The sequence below is a fragment of the Osmerus eperlanus genome, chromosome 18, assembly GCF_963692335.1.
Source record: "Osmerus eperlanus chromosome 18, fOsmEpe2.1, whole genome shotgun sequence".
NCBI classification, from domain to species: domain Eukaryota; kingdom Metazoa; phylum Chordata; class Actinopteri; order Osmeriformes; family Osmeridae; genus Osmerus; species Osmerus eperlanus.
Window position 1 is genome coordinate 2,237,967 of NC_085035.1, and position 17,392 is coordinate 2,255,358.

Consider the following 17,392-nt stretch of genomic DNA (forward strand, 5'->3'; position numbering starts at 1 on the left):
AAAATTACGGCTATCAAGCTGTACGTCATAACAAGCAAAGTATCGGGTAGTATTTCGCTTTACCTAATCAGAACAGAAAACGATGTTTAGTCTACACAGTGCGCGGAAAGATAGCCAACATGCTCACATTCTTTTAAACGACAGCGGTGAGCACAGCTTTCAAAGGTAATTTAGGCTACGGTTTTACTCATCTGTAGATAAACGCGAGTAAATATCGTAATAGTTGGTCTTATTGCTAAATAAGCAAAGGAACTTCATTGCAGCTTTTGCTATTTTGTGAATATCGCTGCCTTTACATTGAGGCATGTCGTTAATTATGAAAACAACAGAGTCCCAGGTCCCTTACGACGTGAACACAGACCTCTGCTTAATTGCGGACTGAGTGCAATTTAAACCCAGCAGTTGCATAGGCTTTAATAACGGTAGTCCAGAATTCATCGGAAACCCAGCTGGACAACATTTCCGTCACCTCTGCAGGTGAGTTTGGCTTGGATCGCTGTGAAACCGAGGGTGCGGTGAGGAGGACGGCGATGTGGCCTGGTTTAAGCTAGAACAGAAAATATCTAGTTGTCATAAATGTAACAAGCATATATTAATTTAGGCGTCTTATGTGTTCATAATGGAATGATCTGGCTTCAGTCTTGGACTAGTTGTAACTGGTGGCATTGCTGACATATTGCTGCAAGTCTGACTGCATGAATATTACGCCAGTTTATACCCGCACTGTAGACAATAACACGAATACTCTTGCTAGTCCAGTAAGAACGAATTCAAGCATGTAGCCGAACTGTCAGTGGCCCAGGCGTGTGTACGTGTGTGTAGGTATTAGGGTAGCCTAATTGCATTTAGACGATTGTATCTGCCTGTTTGTTTCCCATTTTGGTGTTATTTGCAAAGTTGCTGTGACTCATATAGCCTGGTTCCTTAGGGGGTCTAAAGTAATTACTAGCTGTCAGTGGGGAGCGATATTCCCGCAGGAGAAGGCAGCGTTCCAGTCCTGTTAAAAGTGTGTATGCGTTCGTGTGTGTGAGAGAGAGAGAGAGAGAGAGGGAGAGAGAGGGAGAGAGGGAGAGAGAGAGGGAGAGAGAGGGAGAGAGGGAGAGAGAGAGAGAGAGAGAGAGAGAGAGAGAGAGAGAGAGAGAGAGAGAGAGAGAGAGAGAGAGAGAGAGAGAAACAGCCTTTGTGAGTTATTTCCAGTGGAGTCAGATTCTCATCATCCATGGTGTTAACTGTGCCCCCGGAAGACTAAGGCCCACCACTAAGCACACAACTGGGAAATGCACGATAAGAATGAATAAAATGGTTGTTTAAACGTGTAGTTAGTCTCACCCCCATTTTCTCTTCATCCATGCTTGAGATGGTTTTAATGCACCCCTTATCTCACCATCAATATAGTTTATTAATGCGATCACTTAGCAGGGGAAATCTGAACCTGCCACCTCTTGATCTGCTAGCAAATGCTCTAACCACTGAGCTTGACTAGTCTGTGTTCAGTGTGGTTCATTCCAAACTCAGTGGTTAAACCCAGCATCTGGCCCCAACCAACCAAGCATTTTAATAATAGACATCTAAACGAGCAGTCTATATGATTGGCATATGTTTCGACAGCCAGGAATGAAGACGTAGTTCTCCTGTATCTGGTTATCAGGCCAAAATGATTAGGTTTGCATTTAATGAATGCTGTTAGGAAGCAGCCAGTGCAGAAAGAATGAGTCATAGTATTGATTGCCGCCTCCTCCTTCGCTTGCTCTTTCTCGATCCCTCGCTCCCTCCATGCTCCATGTCTCTCTCTCTCTCTTCCTTCCTGTCCCACCCTTTGTCTTCCCATCTGACCCCGTCTTTCACTACCTCTCATCTCCTTTTCCACTCCTCCTCTGTCCATTTACCCATTCACACGCTGTTAATGAACTGTTCATGTATTCATGTACCTATTGAATGCTATTCATGTGCCCATTCATATACCTATTTGAATACCTGTTAATGGACATATTCATATACTATTCATGTATCTATTCATGTATCTTTTTTGTATACATAATCATAAACCATGCACGCACCCATTTGTATGCTATCCATGTACCTATTTCTATACTATTCGTGTACCTATTTATATACTATTCATGTACCTATGAAGAAAGGATGGCGCACTACTGTCGACAGAGAGCTGGAGTTGAACAGAGTGGTAGATGGAACTAGAGATAATTGGAGAGAGAGAGATGGAGAGAGGGAGAGAGAGAGAGAGGGAGATGGCGGATGAGGTATAACGGATAGAGACAGTGAAGAAAGGTTGTTGAGAGAGGGAGAGAGAGAGAGAGGGAGAGAGAGGGAAGGAGGGAGAGTGACAAAGAGGGGGAGAGAGTGATAGAGACAGAGAGAGAGGGGGTAGAGTGATAGAGAGAGAGAGAGAGAGAGAGTGATAGAGAGAGAGTGATAGAGAGAGAGTGATAGAGAGAGAGTGATAGAGAGAGAGAGAGTGATAGAGAGAGAGTGATAGAGAGAGAGAGAGTGATAGAGAGAGAGTGATAGAGAGAGAGTGATAGAGAGAGAGAGAGTGATAGAGAGAGTGATAGAGAGAGAGAGAGAGATAGAGAGAGAGTGATAGAGAGAGAGAGAGTGATAGAGAGAGAGTGATAGAGAGAGAGAGAGTGATAGAGAGAGAGAGAGTGATAGAGAGAGAGTGATAGAGAGAGAGTGATAGAGAGAGAGAGAGAGATAGAGAGAGAGTGATAGAGAGAGAGTGATAGAGAGAGAGTGATAGAGAGAGAGAGAGAGATAGAGAGAGAGAGATAGAGAGAGAGAGAGTGATAGAGAGAGAGAGAGAGATAGAGAGAGAGTGATAGAGAGAGAGTGATAGAGAGAGAGTGATAGAGAGAGAGTGATAGAGAGAGAGAGAGTGATAGAGAGAGAGTGATAGAGAGAGAGAGAGAGATAGAGAGAGTGATAGAGAGAGAGAGTGAGAGAGTGATAGAGAGAGTGATAGAGAGAGAGTGATAGAGAGAGAGTGATAGAGAGAGAGTGATAGAGAGAGAGAGAGTGATAGAGAGAGAGAGAGTGATAGAGAGAGAGTGATAGAGAGAGAGAGTGATAGAGAGAGAGTGATAGAGAGAGAGTGATAGAGAGAGAGTGATAGAGAGAGAGTGATAGAGAGAGAGAGAGTGATAGAGAGAGAGTGATAGAGAGAGAGAGAGTGATAGAGAGAGATCAGCACACAGCAGCATACCGATAACGGCGTGACTCAGTCGGCTGCCCGGCCCAGAGGAGGGAGAGGATGTCACAGGGAGGGCTACGTCACCACAGCACGGGGGGATATTTTTAGCAGGGTAAACAGAGGGATTCCAGTCCAGTGAGCATGGCTCCCAGCCTGGGTGAACACGCTGGTGGCTGGCCTGATGTCTGGAGGTACTCGGGAGGTGTTGTGAATGAACGGCTGTTCCATTCAAGGTTTTTCTTCCGTCGAGCCTTGACTCCCTCACTCCCTCCCTCACTCCCTCCCACGCGTTGGTTTCCTGGCCGCTCGCCGTCGGAATTGTTTAACTAGCTCGAGAAACTAGTATTTCCGTCTGGTCAACGTTTAGCGTGAACGGAAATCCATGTTTAGCGGGCAGGGCTGGTCTCCTCTCCCCTCCTCACCAGGGCGATCAAGGTCAGCCAGTCTTAACTATGAAGAGAATCCAACCAGGTCCCAATCAGCCTCGTTCATGTTACCTTCATTACAGCACTCACTCTGATTACTAGTCCCTCGCTTTGTTCAGACTCACTGAGGTGTCCTATCCTCATCACACGCACACACACACACACACCCTGACTCCTACTTCCTAACTCTGTCACACACACACATACACACACGCACATCCTAATTCCTATTCCCTAACGCTCTCTCTCTTTCTCTCTCGCACGCCCCCTAACTCCTACTGTTTAACTCACATACAATACACACACACACACACATAACCAACCCTTCCGTCCATGTTATTAAGATTTTGCCTTCTGTCACTCTCTCCCACCAATGCTTATTCATCTACGATGCTGGAGGTATGCGAGGTGCTGGTCGAGAAGGTGTGTGTGTGAGTCTGCGAGAGAGTGTGTGTGAGTGTGTGAGAGTCTGCGTGGCTACAAATGCTAGCGAGTGTGTGTGTGTGTGTGGGTCCACATACGGTTGTATATGACAGTGTGTTTGTCTAGCGATAGGCGCATGGGCAACACCCCCCCCCCCCCCAGAAGGGTCTCTCTCTCTCTCCGTCAGACGTTATTAATGGAAGCAATCAGCAGATGGACCATTGGTCTTAATAGATGCTTAATCTTGGTGACAAATGACCGTGGGGGAAGGGTCCATTGTGACGGGAGACTGGCCCCCGGTAGCTGCGCTGTGTCACCCACGCTGGGCCGGGCCAGACCAGGGGTGGCCGTATATTAGCCAGCCTCAGAGCCCTGGAGTGGAGCCAGACAGTAATGGTATTGGACCCACGCGTGGACCTCAGTGTTCTGGAGCTTTCCTCATCTCGATGGGTTTGATTAACGGTGGTGCCTGCTTCTCTCTCTCGCGCGTTCTCTCTCCCTCTCTCTCTCTCGCTCTCTCTCTCGCTCTCTCTCTCTCTCTCGCTCTCTCTCTCTCTCTCTCTCGCGCTCTCTCTCTCGCGCTCTCTCTCTCTCTCTCGCTCTCTCTCTCGCTCTCTCTCTCTCTCTCGCTCTCTCTCTCTCTCTCTCGCGCTCTCTCTCTCGCTCTCTCTCTCTCTCTCTCTCTCTCTCTCTCTCTCTCTCTCTCTCTCTCTCTCTCTCTCTCTCTTCGCTCTCGCTCTCTCTCTCTCTCTCATCTCTCTCTCCTTCTCTCTCTCCTCTCTCTCTCTCTCTCTCTCTCTCTCTCTCTCTCTCTCTCTCTGACTCTTTCCTCCTTGCCTCTCAGGCTTTTCACTCTCTCTCTCTCTCTCTCGCACTCTCTCTCTCTCTCTCTCTCTCTCTCTCTCTCTCTCTCTCTCTCTCTCTCTCTCTCTCTCTCTCTCTGACTCTTTCTCCTTGCCTCTCAGGCTTTTCACTCTCTCTCTCGCTCTCGCTCTCGCTCTCGCTCTCTCTCTCTCTCTCTCTCTCTCTCTCTCTCTCTCTCTCTCTCTCTCTCTCTCTCTCTCTCTCTCTCTCTCTCTCTCTCTCTCTCTGCAATGTGTCTTGATGGTGTAGGAGGAGCTTGTCTGCATAGAAAGTTAGTTTTTGGCCTGGCCTGGCTATCCGTCTGAGCCAATGACAGAAACCGTGTTAGCAGAACTGAAGCGCTGCACAAGAGCAGACTAACAGAAACCCTATTCATAGTCCCAACACGAGAGGGTAACCACAGCTACCACTGGGTTACTATGGTAATATCTGCTTCCTGTCTGATTCCTGTCTGGTTTCTGTCTGATTCTACATGAGAAATGATGCATGTTCACCATGTCACAACAGTGATTCTTTGACCAAAGTAGCAATAAATTGGCTCTCAGTTTAGTCTCAAGGCTCCTCGTTCCCTTTAAAGTATTATCATGGTTAGCAACATTTCACGTCTTTGGAGGAGGGATGGAGCGGGTCATGAGAGGAGAGAGGACGCCTTTTTATGGTCAACTCCTCTGTCACGGCTTCGCGTAGGCAGAATCTCTGCCGTGTTTGAGTGAGAAATGTGATGCGATGGACGATGGACGCTGAAAGACGCTGACTTTGGACTGTCCTCTGTCCGTTCCTCTGACCTGCAGAGGTCGGGAGACAAACGAAAGCCTGTGTAGGTGTGTTGTCTAGATCTAGAGAGCCAGACTACTAGTCTCTCTGTGGTTATTTTTTTGTTTAGGTTTGTGTGAAATGTTCCATGGTTGTCATTGCCTTGCTGGTGGCGTCTATAAGCACAGTAGTGAGACGGTGAACTGACAGTCATCCACCGCCCCCCCCCCCCCCCTCCAGCAGCTGCTGTAACCCACCACCTCCAAACATTTGCATCCGTTTCCATAAACATTTTCATAAGCAGGAAAACAAAGGGCCAGTGAACTAGTTCTGTGCTGAGGATGACACGCCTGTTCCTAGTAGAAGATGAAGAGTAGAGGGCCGTGAAACTGGACACCTCCCTCTTAACGGCCCTGCCTGCAGGCCACCACCATGGTCTGCTGCTGTCCCCACGGTCACATTTCAACGTCCAAACAGGGGTCATATGGCTGTGCGGTTAGGGAATCGGGATATTAATCAGAAGGTTGCCGGTTCGATTCCCGGCCGTGAAAGTGACGTTGTGTCCTTGGGCAAGGCACTTCACCCTACTTGCCTCGGGGGAACGTCCCTGTACTTACTGTAAGTCGCTCTGGATAAGAGCGTCTGCTAAATGACTAAACGTAAACACTTCTGTCTGTTTGACGTCTGGTGTGATGTTGTGTGTGGGCCTGCTGTATATTCTGAGGAGAGAGTCGCCATCTTTCTTTGTTCCAGCCATGTCCACTCCTGCTCAGAGGCTGCTGTGAGACTCTCCTCCTCTCTCCCGTCCAGGAAATCGGAGCTTTTCCAATCCAAAGCTCTGCGGCGGCTTAATATGAACCAGACTGAGTCAGGGGGAGAAATCGATGCCTCCTCTCATCGTGGTGTTCTTTCCCCGGTGCTTCTCTAACGGTCGCGAGCGCCGTCGGGCAGAGAAGCGGGGGGGACAGGGCCGAGTGGTCGCCGGGGCGACTGATCATCTAAGGTCCCATCCTTCTCTGATTTGTAGACAACGTTTTAAGGAACGAGAGGGGAGAGGATAGTATTCAGAAGCATGTTATGACACCTTCACTCCCCTGCCCTCACCCCCCCACCCCACCCTCACCCATCACGACACACACACACACGCGCACACACACACACACACACACAGACACAAGCCCACCCTTTGTATCCTCAGCCCCCTGCTTCCACCAGAGGAGCTATAAATAACCCGGCTTCTCTCATCATCCAGTCTCCACGTCACGGGCACGTTGTCTCCCATTCGCTCCCCGCGGCCCACCTAGACCCCCCCTCCCAGGCCCACATTCATGTTGTGACGTTGGAGTTGTGTCAGATGATCGCATCAGAGCTTGGGGGTTCCAATTTTAGTCCCTGTGCCAGAGAGAGTGGAAAATCTGGCAGTCTTCCTCCGTTCAGGAATCCTCATGCAGTCGGAATGTCCGTTCTGGTGTGTTCTGTTGGGATTCCGTTCTGTGACAGAGTCGTGCTTTTTAAAGTGTTGAACAGATAACGCAAGTGCATAGTGAAATGTGTAGTGATGCAAACTGGAAAAAGCAGAAGGTAGCTTGAGTCTGTCATCATGCAAAATCTGTTTTCTTGCAATGAGCTGTGCCGTCGTACGTGAGTATGGATCTCTTTGAGTTCACACCTCAAGAACAATTGACGTTCACTGTTAATACTTACTAACAAGCTGCTGTTCTTCTTCACAGGTATTGAACCGAGGCTACTGAATCTCTAACAATGGAATACAGGTAAGCAATGACAACTTGTGGTTTGCTACTGTGCATACAAATGCTATAAATATTTCTATGACCGTAGTACATTTACATTTAGTCATTTAGCAGACGCTCTTATCCACAGCGACTTACAGTAAGTACAGGGACATTACCCCCGAGGCAAGTAGGGTGAAGTGCCTTGCCCAAGGACACAACGTCATTTTGCAAGGCCGGGAATCGAACCAGCAACTTTCAGATTACTAGCCCGATTCCCTAACCGCTTAGCCATCTGACACCCGTAGTACCTGGCTTTTGAGCCCAGAGTAACACTGGCCTAGCACAGAGCAGACTACCCAACCGTTACAGTTTCAGCTGTCTGGTAGTGACAGCAAACAGTGGAGGACGAAAGCCTGCCTAACAACAGTGATAGGGCCCTGCTTACTCAATGGATTCCCCCTCAGAATCGATACTCCCCCCTGGCCTCCACCAGGAACTGCTTTTCCAGCTTTAGCATCTTTAATCCTGTCTGGCCAGCTCCTGCCCCGCCTCTGCCCCTCCCCTGCCCCCCCCTCTGCTAGCCTTAGCTAGCCTGCGAGGTTTGACGTTTGGCCTTAGCGGAAAGGAGTGTGCTAAGCTAGCCCTGTGTGACTGAATGAGAGGCCTGGAGCCGGCCTGAGAGCATGACGTCTGCTGTTTCCTACACACTTGACTGTGGGATTGGCTACGATAAAAACAAGATGGCCACGAGGGGGGGGGGGGGTGGCGGGGGAACCGGCAGAGATCTTAGCAGCAGACATTGATGTTCCACACCTGTGCTCGCTTTAACTGGCTGTCATTTAGGTCTGTAACAGACTGCAGAGGCTGCTGGCTGAATCTGTTAACAGAGCCCTGTTGATTAAAGGATAAAGTGTGTGTTTGTGTGTGGGTGTGTGTGTGTGTGTGTACGTGTGTGTACTAGGTGGAGGACCTGTCAACAAGCCATTTCATTCTCCCTCTGTGTCTGCTTGTCCCTGTAGCTTGTAGATAAAACGAAGAAGGAGAGGGAGAGAACAGTGTTGTTGTGGCTGTGAATGACAAAACTTCCCTCTCTATGATGAGGATTTCCAGAAGTTGCCGTAACTGTTGATAGGCGAGTGAAGGCTCCTCAAAGGACGTCTTCTGATTGTGTGAGTGGTTGTGATTGTGTGTGACGGCACCGTAGCTCCAGAAAAAAAGCTTGACACTGAGATGATATCATCTTAACAAGAAAACAGATGAAATTATGAACAATGTGTGTGGCAAATATAGTGATACTGTCCCACACCAAACCGCGAAAAACAGGAAGATGACGTCACTCTGAGATATTTTCGAGACGTTCTATTTTCGTCCCTCACAGTTGAATGTGCAGTAATTGCTCACACAGAATGTTTTGGTCCTGGCAGTCTTGAAATATTTTTAACCCCACACTCACAAAGTATTGTGCAGTCAAAAAGTATATAAATCAGTACACATCAGGCCACAGCTTGAAGAACAGGACTCGGTGTATCAGGACAATCTTCATATACTCACAAGCTCGATTTTGTCGGTTGGTAGTACTAGTTGACTTTTCATTTTTGGGGGGATTTATTTATTGATTGGTCAGAAATCTGCGAATACTGAATTCATTCCAATTCGTTAAAAGAAACACATTGGTCCTTTTGATCTGGTAGTTAAAACAAAGGTGCCTGATGGAGGATTACTTATTCAAATGATGCTGACGAACACAATAAGATAAATATACACCAGGGCTGGACTGGTGACCTTAACACCCTGATGGTAGACATGGAACAATCCTCTGTTCTTCCCTGGCCCAGCTCTGATACTAAACACATTTACTGGATGCTCTCTATATCTTTTGCATGATATTAGTATAATAAGTAGAGACTATTCAAAGCACAACGCAGGTGTCAATTTTTGTAGCTTTTGTTTTTGTACGTTGTGATTGATAATCGTGACCCAGAAAGAGGATGGATGAGAGAGAGAGGGAAAGAGAGAGAGAGAGAGAGAGAGAGGGAAAGAGAGAGAGACAGAAAGAGAGAGAGAGGGAGAAAAAGAGAGAGAGAGAGAGAGAGAGAGAGAGAAGGAGAGAGGGAGAAAGAGAGAGAGATAAAGAGTGAGAGAGAGAGGTAATGGAGAAGTGCAGCAGCGTTGATTAACCAGTGGGCCGTCCTTAGGTCTTGCTGCATCATAACGGGCTCCACCAATCAGGACACGGCCTCATACATCTCCATGGTAACTGGGCTTCCTTGGTCCAGAGGAGGTGGATACAGAGAGGAAGAAAAAAGAAAAAAAAGAAGGGGAGGAAGGGAGAGAATTGATGCCGTCTCTTATTTCATCCTGTGACAATATCCCAGCGTAGTCCTGTGTGGTGCTGCGCGACAGCGCTCAGTTCTGCCGTGATCTCAGACTCGGCCAGCAAACACAGTTAGCTGCAGCCCAGGCCCGGAGGATGACGCACAGCAGGGGCTTCTTTAGAAGCTGGGACCTGGACCAGAGATGGAACTCCACACCTTGGTCTCTGGACCTGTTGATTAAGCTGAGACGTTGCTAGCTTCAGAAAGGTAAACGTTTCCCTGCTTCGTTTAGAGCGTAGATCTTCTTTCTTGCTTTGCTGTGTTCAAATCCCAAGGCTGATGATTGAAGGCGTCATTGGGGTGCTGTCTTACCAGGTACCTGTTCAGCTCTGTCACATCGCTGTCGGCCGGACGGGAGAGGAGACAACTATAGACTATCGAGATGCCTCCCAGGGTTTCTAAGAGTGTAGACCGGACGGGAGAGGAGACAACTGTAGACTATCGAGATGCCTCCCAGGGTTTCTAAGAGTGTAGACCGGACGGGAGAGGAGACAAACAAAACATAATTGTAAATGTGTTTCTAGTATGTGTGTGTTTCTGATGTAGGGCTGCCTGGGGGTTTTAGTGACGAATCACAGCCTCCATGGTGGCTCGTATCGGCCCTGACTGGTGATCGTTGACGTTGAAAAACGTTCACAGGAGCCAACATTAGACAAACGATCTTTAACGTAAATATGAACGTGAGCCTCTGTGATGTGCTGCTGTTGATGTTGATGCTGTTGTTGTTATTGTTGTTGGTCCCCATCAGGCAGCTTGCATGAAGGTGAGAGGGTGATGAGGGTGATGAGGGTGAGGGGGGGATGAGGGTGAGAGGGTGATGAGGGTGAGAGGGTGATGAGGGTGAGGGGGTGATGAGGGTGAGAGGGTCATGAGGGTGAGAGGGTCATGAGGGTGAGGGGGTGATGAGGGTGAGGGGGTGATGAGGGTGAGAGGGTGATGAGGGTGAGGGGGTGATGAGGGTGAGGGGGTGATGAGGGTGAGAGGGGAATGAGGGTGAGGGGGTGATGAGGGTGAGAGGGGGATGAGGGTGAGGGGGTGATGAGGGTGAGAGGGGGATGAGGGTGAGGGGGTGATGAGGGTGAGGGGGTGATGAGGGTGAGGGGGTGATGAGGGTGAAGGGGTGAGGATGTGACGGTAGTGGATGAGAGTCCTGATCTTCAGTAGCGGTAGAGCTCAGGGCTCCAGACTAACTTGTTGCCTTGGTTGCACTGGTGCGCCTAACTTTTTTATTTAGGTGCACCAGCACAAAATTTAGGTGCACCCAAATTTTTCCTTGCGTCGCCACAATTTCAAGGTCACCTTTTTATCATGCTCCATATACATTCATATATATTATGTAAATGATATTAAACAAGAATAAGGTGTAGGTAAATATTTTTTTTATTTGAAGCACAATCATACTGTATATATATATATATATAAAAAAAATTTTTTTAAGTGCTTCACTGAGCTACCAAACTAAAACATTTTAAGCAAAATAAAACATTTCAAAATAGAAAGTGCTACAGTTTAAAAGTGCTTCCCTGAACTGAGACCTAACATTTCATGGCTCAAAGTCTTATAGCGGGTCCCACCTTGCTGTCCCATGCCCTTCAGATGGCCAACACCTGTAATTTGGCCTTCTTGCCCTATGGCCTTGGCTAAATCATCTTGCCACACTCTCCCTAGCATCAAAATACTAGCTCCATGGGTTAGCTCCATGGCCCAGCTTCGTAACTCAGGGGTCCGCAATTCATTTTTACAAGGGGCCACATGAGAAACCTGAAATGTGTTGGAGGGCCTCATCAATTTGCTCACTATTCATTTTCTCCCATTGTAAAAAGCAGTAAAGTATATATTTTGATTAGCTGCTACTGGTTATCAGAAGAATAAGGATATTCTGTAAATATTTATATAAATATTTTAGATTTTGGTGTAGGTCAAATAGGAAAGATTATAGAAGTAATAAACAGTATAAACAACAACAACAGTGTTTCATTTTATTTGTAACCAGTTAATCTTCACAAACACTGAAAAGTTTTTTTGCAGTATGTTAAAGATGTGGAATTGATCAACTTTTATACAAAAAGCAATACGTTTTTTCAGTTCATTTTGTTCTGTGAGAGAAATCCACTGGGCTTGAACAAGTGCATCGAAATCTGTCTGAATGTCTGAGGTGGATATGCGAAGGACAGCTGACAGGTAATGATCAGGGTCTGCAGTTCAACTAGCAAACCATCAGCCCGCGCCCACTGAATCAGTCAAGTTCTTATTATGTCCGCGTTAGTTTTTTTCTTCACAGCTTTCACTTTGACCTCAGTAAACAGATACTTAGAAGTCCATGTCTTGTTAAAAGTTAATCAGTGGCAAAGTTTTTCATTTTCGAGGGCTAACCAACAGCTAACTATCCTGTCGATGAGGTTGCGCAAGCGCACATATGTAAATCGCCTGATCACTGTAGTCTTTCAGGACTACATATTTACTACCGCTCAACACATTTATTTATTTTAAATTTTTGATTTACCTCACGTGGGCCGGATTGAGACAGCCTGTGGCCGGTTATGGCCCGCGGCCATACAATGCCCAGGTCTGCTAAACTGACTCTCTGGTGCTCAGGTCGTAATTTCAATCACACAGCACGGAGCTACAGGAACATCTGGACCACAGCCAATCAGAGGCAAAGACCCACCCCATCTCTGTCTCTGATTGGTTTAGACCACGATATGATCCAACCATGAGTGTCAGTTCCGTCTTAGGATAACAAACGCTTCGTTTGTGGAGAGACAGCGGATGCGAGGAGGTTAGGTGCACCGGTGCGACCTAGGAAAAAATTTAGTCGCACCCGTACACATTTTGGTCGCAAAATGTGTACAAAACTCTAGAGCCCTGGAGCTGCTGGTGCTGGTGCTCCTGAGACCAGCCTCGTGGTGATCAAGCGCTGCTGAGCACCATGATGAAAGCCAGGCAGGAGAGAGCCAGAGTGCCCGGGGGGGACTCAGACCCTGGGGACAGTGAGAGCTTGGTCTACTTCAAGGTGTATCCTGAGACCAACATGGTTATTCAGGAATAGCAGTCTGTGGACAATACTGTACGTTGTTCTGGCTGTTGTTGGGGATGTGCATAACGTTATCAGTTTCAAGTGGGATTCCTCCATAATGCATGTCTATTTTACCCAGGTCTACTAGGTTAGGGAACTGGCAGTCAGTATAGCTGAGGTTGATGGCTTCTGGCAGGGATACGCTTTGGTATTTCAACTGACGACTGCAGTGGACACCCCCAAAGTAATTAGAAGTGTGCAGCCGTTTGAATCCCCTGGAGAGAGAAAAGCCGCTAAATGGAAAAGCCTTTACTTCACTTTACTTTACTTACTAAGTTGACAAAGTGCTCCCCTTGTTGGCTCCACCGGAAGATGTAATCGAAGTCGGACGCTCACTGCCAAGTCAGAGACCAGCATTTTTAATGTGTTTGTTTCCTGGCTAAGTGCTCAGACTTATTACTTGAAACTTGAATATCAGCCTCTGTTGCTTGGCTTGGCTTGCATCTGCATCCGCAATATAATACCCATAGCGCAAATACAATACCCACAGTGGACAATACAATACGCATGGCAAGAAAATACAATACCCAAAGTGTAGGCTATATGTTACTCTTGGAGTGGTGCACTTCATCTTGTCTGTCTTTTTAATCAATGCTGTCTTTCAGGAGAGATGTGAAACATTTATAAGTTGACGGGAGACCAAAACTTAATGGCGTTAGTTATTCCACTCCTGGTGTTAGCTGAGTGTGAGTTTCCAGGGGATAAACTGTAAATCCATTCAATATTGTTGGCATTTATTTTTGGCACAGTCGCTTGGCACACAAACGGTGTTATTTTTCTCTCCGTCCTCCCAGCTGTACTGTAGGCTATGTTACATTTTCGTCGACTTGTGCTAACGTTATTTCAGCTTTGGTTAGGTGTTAGGGCTAAGCCTTTTGATGTTGAGGCTTTGATAGCCAGAGCTAGTAGTAGTATACTGTTGCTATATTTGAGGCGCTGATTCACAGTCGGAAGCTAGGCTGTAGGCAGGCTCTTCATGCGCCGATCTCTCTCCATCTCACACCTGGCTAGCTGGGGGATTATTGACTATATATAGGAGTCTTTTTGAAGGTCAAGGACTCATTTTTAATAGGAGTCAGTGACAAAGGCCTCTCAGTGACACCGGAGCAAGGTGTCCATTCCACAACTGTAATTGCGTTGTGTCTTTAACTCACCGCCTCCGGGAATGACACTGTTTGCTGCAGACAGGATTTACTACAGTCAGTGTTGAAATATTTGATGTGTGCTCCAAACGTGATGCTTTATCATAATTTCAGTTAAATACTCTCACTTAGGTTTAACAGATGGCATTGCCATGCATTTCTAACTATAAGTTCGGGATGATTCCGAGAAGGAGGAACCGTTGGCATTAAGAAAGCGACGGTTACAGGAAGGATTCTAAGATGATGACATCTCACGTTGTTAAAGGGAAGTAACTTTGACCCAATGACGTAGATCCCTCTTGGTTAAGAGTGTCGATTAATTAAATACAGCCTCAATCCAATAGCTTTCAACCTCTGCCTTGTCCCTTTCACACCTCCAATCTCTCTGTCTCTGATCATCATCTACCCCTCCATCCATCCATCCATCCATCCATCTACCCCTCCATCCATCCATCCATCTACCCCTCCATCCATCTATCTATTTATCTATCTATCTATTTATCTATCTATCTATCTATCTATCTATCTATCTATCTATTGTACCATGGTTGGTGTAACCTTCCTCTCTCTACCTAGCTCAGGTATTTGCCTGTAGAGCTGAGTGGCCATGTCTTTGTGCAGGCTTGGAGTATTAGCTGATTGGAACTCAATCACTGAGGGTTTACACAGCAGAGATCTCTGACGCCCCTGTTTGACCAGCGAGGCACTGCAAACACAGAACACACGCAAACACAAAACACACACACACGCAAACACACTCACACACATTCTATACCCACAAACCTGTGAAGAGCTTGTGTGGTCAGTGCAAGCTTAGACAAACACACACGGACACATGCGCACACACACACACACACACACACACACACACAGTTGGCACTGTGGGGGACAGCCCTTCTGCCAGTCCTCCCCCCCCCTCCCCGCTCTCCGCCCCTCCCCTCTCCCCCTGCCCAGTCCTAAGACTCTCTTGTATAACGTAGACCTTGTTAATCCATGTAAGATTAAGCACCGTTGTCATGTGATGCTCCTAAACTGGTCCCTGTCCGTTTGGCCCCCACGCTGTTGCCCGCTAGTACTGAGCTTGCTTCTGGAGGACAAGCAACGCTACTCTGGATCTCCCCTCCGACACTAACCACGCCAGGCTGACCTGGTAGTGTCTGCTAGGAGCTGTGCTGTGTGGTGCCGGGTATTCAGATGCCGTTTGGACGCGTGGAGAGAAGGAACAGTTGAATGGGCAGTCGGAGCTTTGGGAGGAAACGTTTGGAAGGAGGCTTCGGGGTTTGGATCGTGTTTGTTTGGATGTTGCGGGGATGTTTGCTCGGACGCTGGATTAGGTTGTAACAGATCTGGAATACAGGCAGCTGAGTCGTGACGGTGATCCAGGAAGGACACCAGCGGGAAGTGTTGTGACTGAACAGGAGGGATTAGTGCCGAGACAAGAGAGAGAGGGAGAGCTCCTGGCTAGGTCTGCTACAGTCTTTCTCCTGTAGGCCGTCAGTAAACAGACTGGATTTATTTTCCGACCTGTGTGTTACACCTGTATTCTGTATGCTGTATTCTGTGTGTGTGTGTGTTTGGCTAGCTAAGATGTGTGTGTGTATGTCTATCTCAGGTGTGTGTGTGTCTATCTCAGGTGTGTGTGTGTCTAACTCAGGTGTGTGTGTGTCCATCTCAGGTGTGTGTGTGTCTAAGTCAGGTGTGTGTGTGTGTCTAACTCAGGTGTGTGTGTGTCTAACTCGTGTGTGTGTGTCTATCTCAGGTGTGTGTGTGTCTAACTCAGGTGTGTGCATGTCTAACTCAGGTGTGTGTGTGTCTATCTCAGGTGTGTGTGTGTCTAACTCAGGTGTGTGTGTGTCCATCTCAGGTGTGTGTGTGTCTAACTCAGGTGTGTGCATGTCTAACTCAGGTGTGTGTGTGTGTCTAACTCGTGTGTGTGTGTGTCTATCTCAGGTGTGTGTGTGTCTAACTCAGGTGTGTGCATGTCTAACTCAGGTGTGTGTGTGTCCATCTCAGGTGTGTGCATGTCTAACTCAGGTGTTTGTGTGTGTCTAACTCAGGTGCATGTGTGTCTAACTCAGGTGTGTGTGTCTAACTCAGGTGTGTGTGTGTGTCTAACTCAGATGTGTGTGTGTCTAACTCAGGTGTGTGTGTGTCTAACTCAGGTGTGTGTCTAACTCAGGTGTGTGTGTATCTAACTCAGGTGTGTGCATGTCTAACTCAGGTGTGTGTCTAACTCAGGTGCATATGTGTCTATCTCAGGTGTGTGTGTGTCTAACTCAGGTGTGTGTGTGTCTAACTCAGGTGTGTGTGTGTCTAACTCATGTGTGTGTGTATCTAACTCAAATGTGTGTGTCTAACTCAGGTGTGTGTGTCTAACTCAGGTGTGTGTGTGTGTCTAACTCAGGTGTGTGTGTCTAACTCAGGTGTGTGTGTCTAACTCAGGTGTGTGTGTCTAACTCAGGTGTGTGTGTGTGTCTAACTCAGATGTGTGTGTCTAACTCAGGTGTGTGTGTGTGTCTAACTCAGGTGTGTGTGTCTAACTCAGGTATGTGTGTCTAACTCAGGTGTGTGTGTCTAACTCAGATGTGTGTGTGTGTCTAACTCAGATGTGTGTGTCTAACTCAGGTGCATATGTGTCTATCTCAGGTGTGTGTGTGTCTAACTCAGGTGTGTGTGTGTCTAACTCAGGTGTGTGTGTGTCTAACTCATGTGTGTGTGTATCTAACTCAAATGTGTGTGTCTAACTCAGGTGTGTGTGTCTAACTCAGGTGTGTGTGTGTGTCTAACTCAGGTGTGTGTGTCTAACTCAGGTGTGTGTGTGTGTCTAAATCAGGTGTGTGTGTCTAACTCAGGTATGTGTGTCTAACTCAGGTGTGTGTGTGTGTCTAACTCAGGTGTGTGTGTCTAACTCAGGTGTGTGTGTGTGTCTAACTCAGGTGTGTGTGTGTGTCTAACTCAGGTGTGTGTGTCTAACTCAGGTGTGTGTGTCTAACTCAGGTGTGTGTGTCTAACTCAGGTGTGTGTGTCTATCTCAGGTGTGTGTGTGTGTCTATCTCAGGTGTGTGTGTGTGTCTAACTCAGATGTGTGTGTCTAACTCAGGTGTGTGTGTCTAACTCAGGTGTGTGTGTGTGTCTAACTCAGGTGTGTGTGTCTAACTCAGGTGTGTGTCTAACTCAGGTGTGTGTGTGTCTAACTCAGGTGTGTGTCTAACTCAGGTGTGTGTCTAACTCAGGTGTGTGTGCTCTCCTCTCTGACAGGTGATGGTGAGTTCCCTCCCGGGTGTGTGATGCTACTGCTCAGGTAGAGCGCCTCCGCACCCCCCCGCCTCGCCCCCCACCCCCCCTCCGACACCGCCCCCTCCTCCACCAGGCACGGCCACACCCTGCCCCCTC

At 47.5% G+C, this 17,392-nt stretch overlaps 1 long non-coding RNA gene across 1 annotated transcript; it reads left to right on the forward strand.

Annotated features, from left to right (window-relative positions):
* Positions 1 to 119: 119 nt before the first annotated feature.
* Positions 120 to 17,367, forward strand: LOC134038893 (uncharacterized). Its single transcript, XR_009932702.1, has 3 exons — positions 120 to 477; positions 7,404 to 7,445; positions 17,258 to 17,367. It is a non-coding gene; the product is annotated as an uncharacterized LOC134038893 (long non-coding RNA).
* The last annotated feature ends 25 nt before the right edge of the window (positions 17,368 to 17,392 follow it).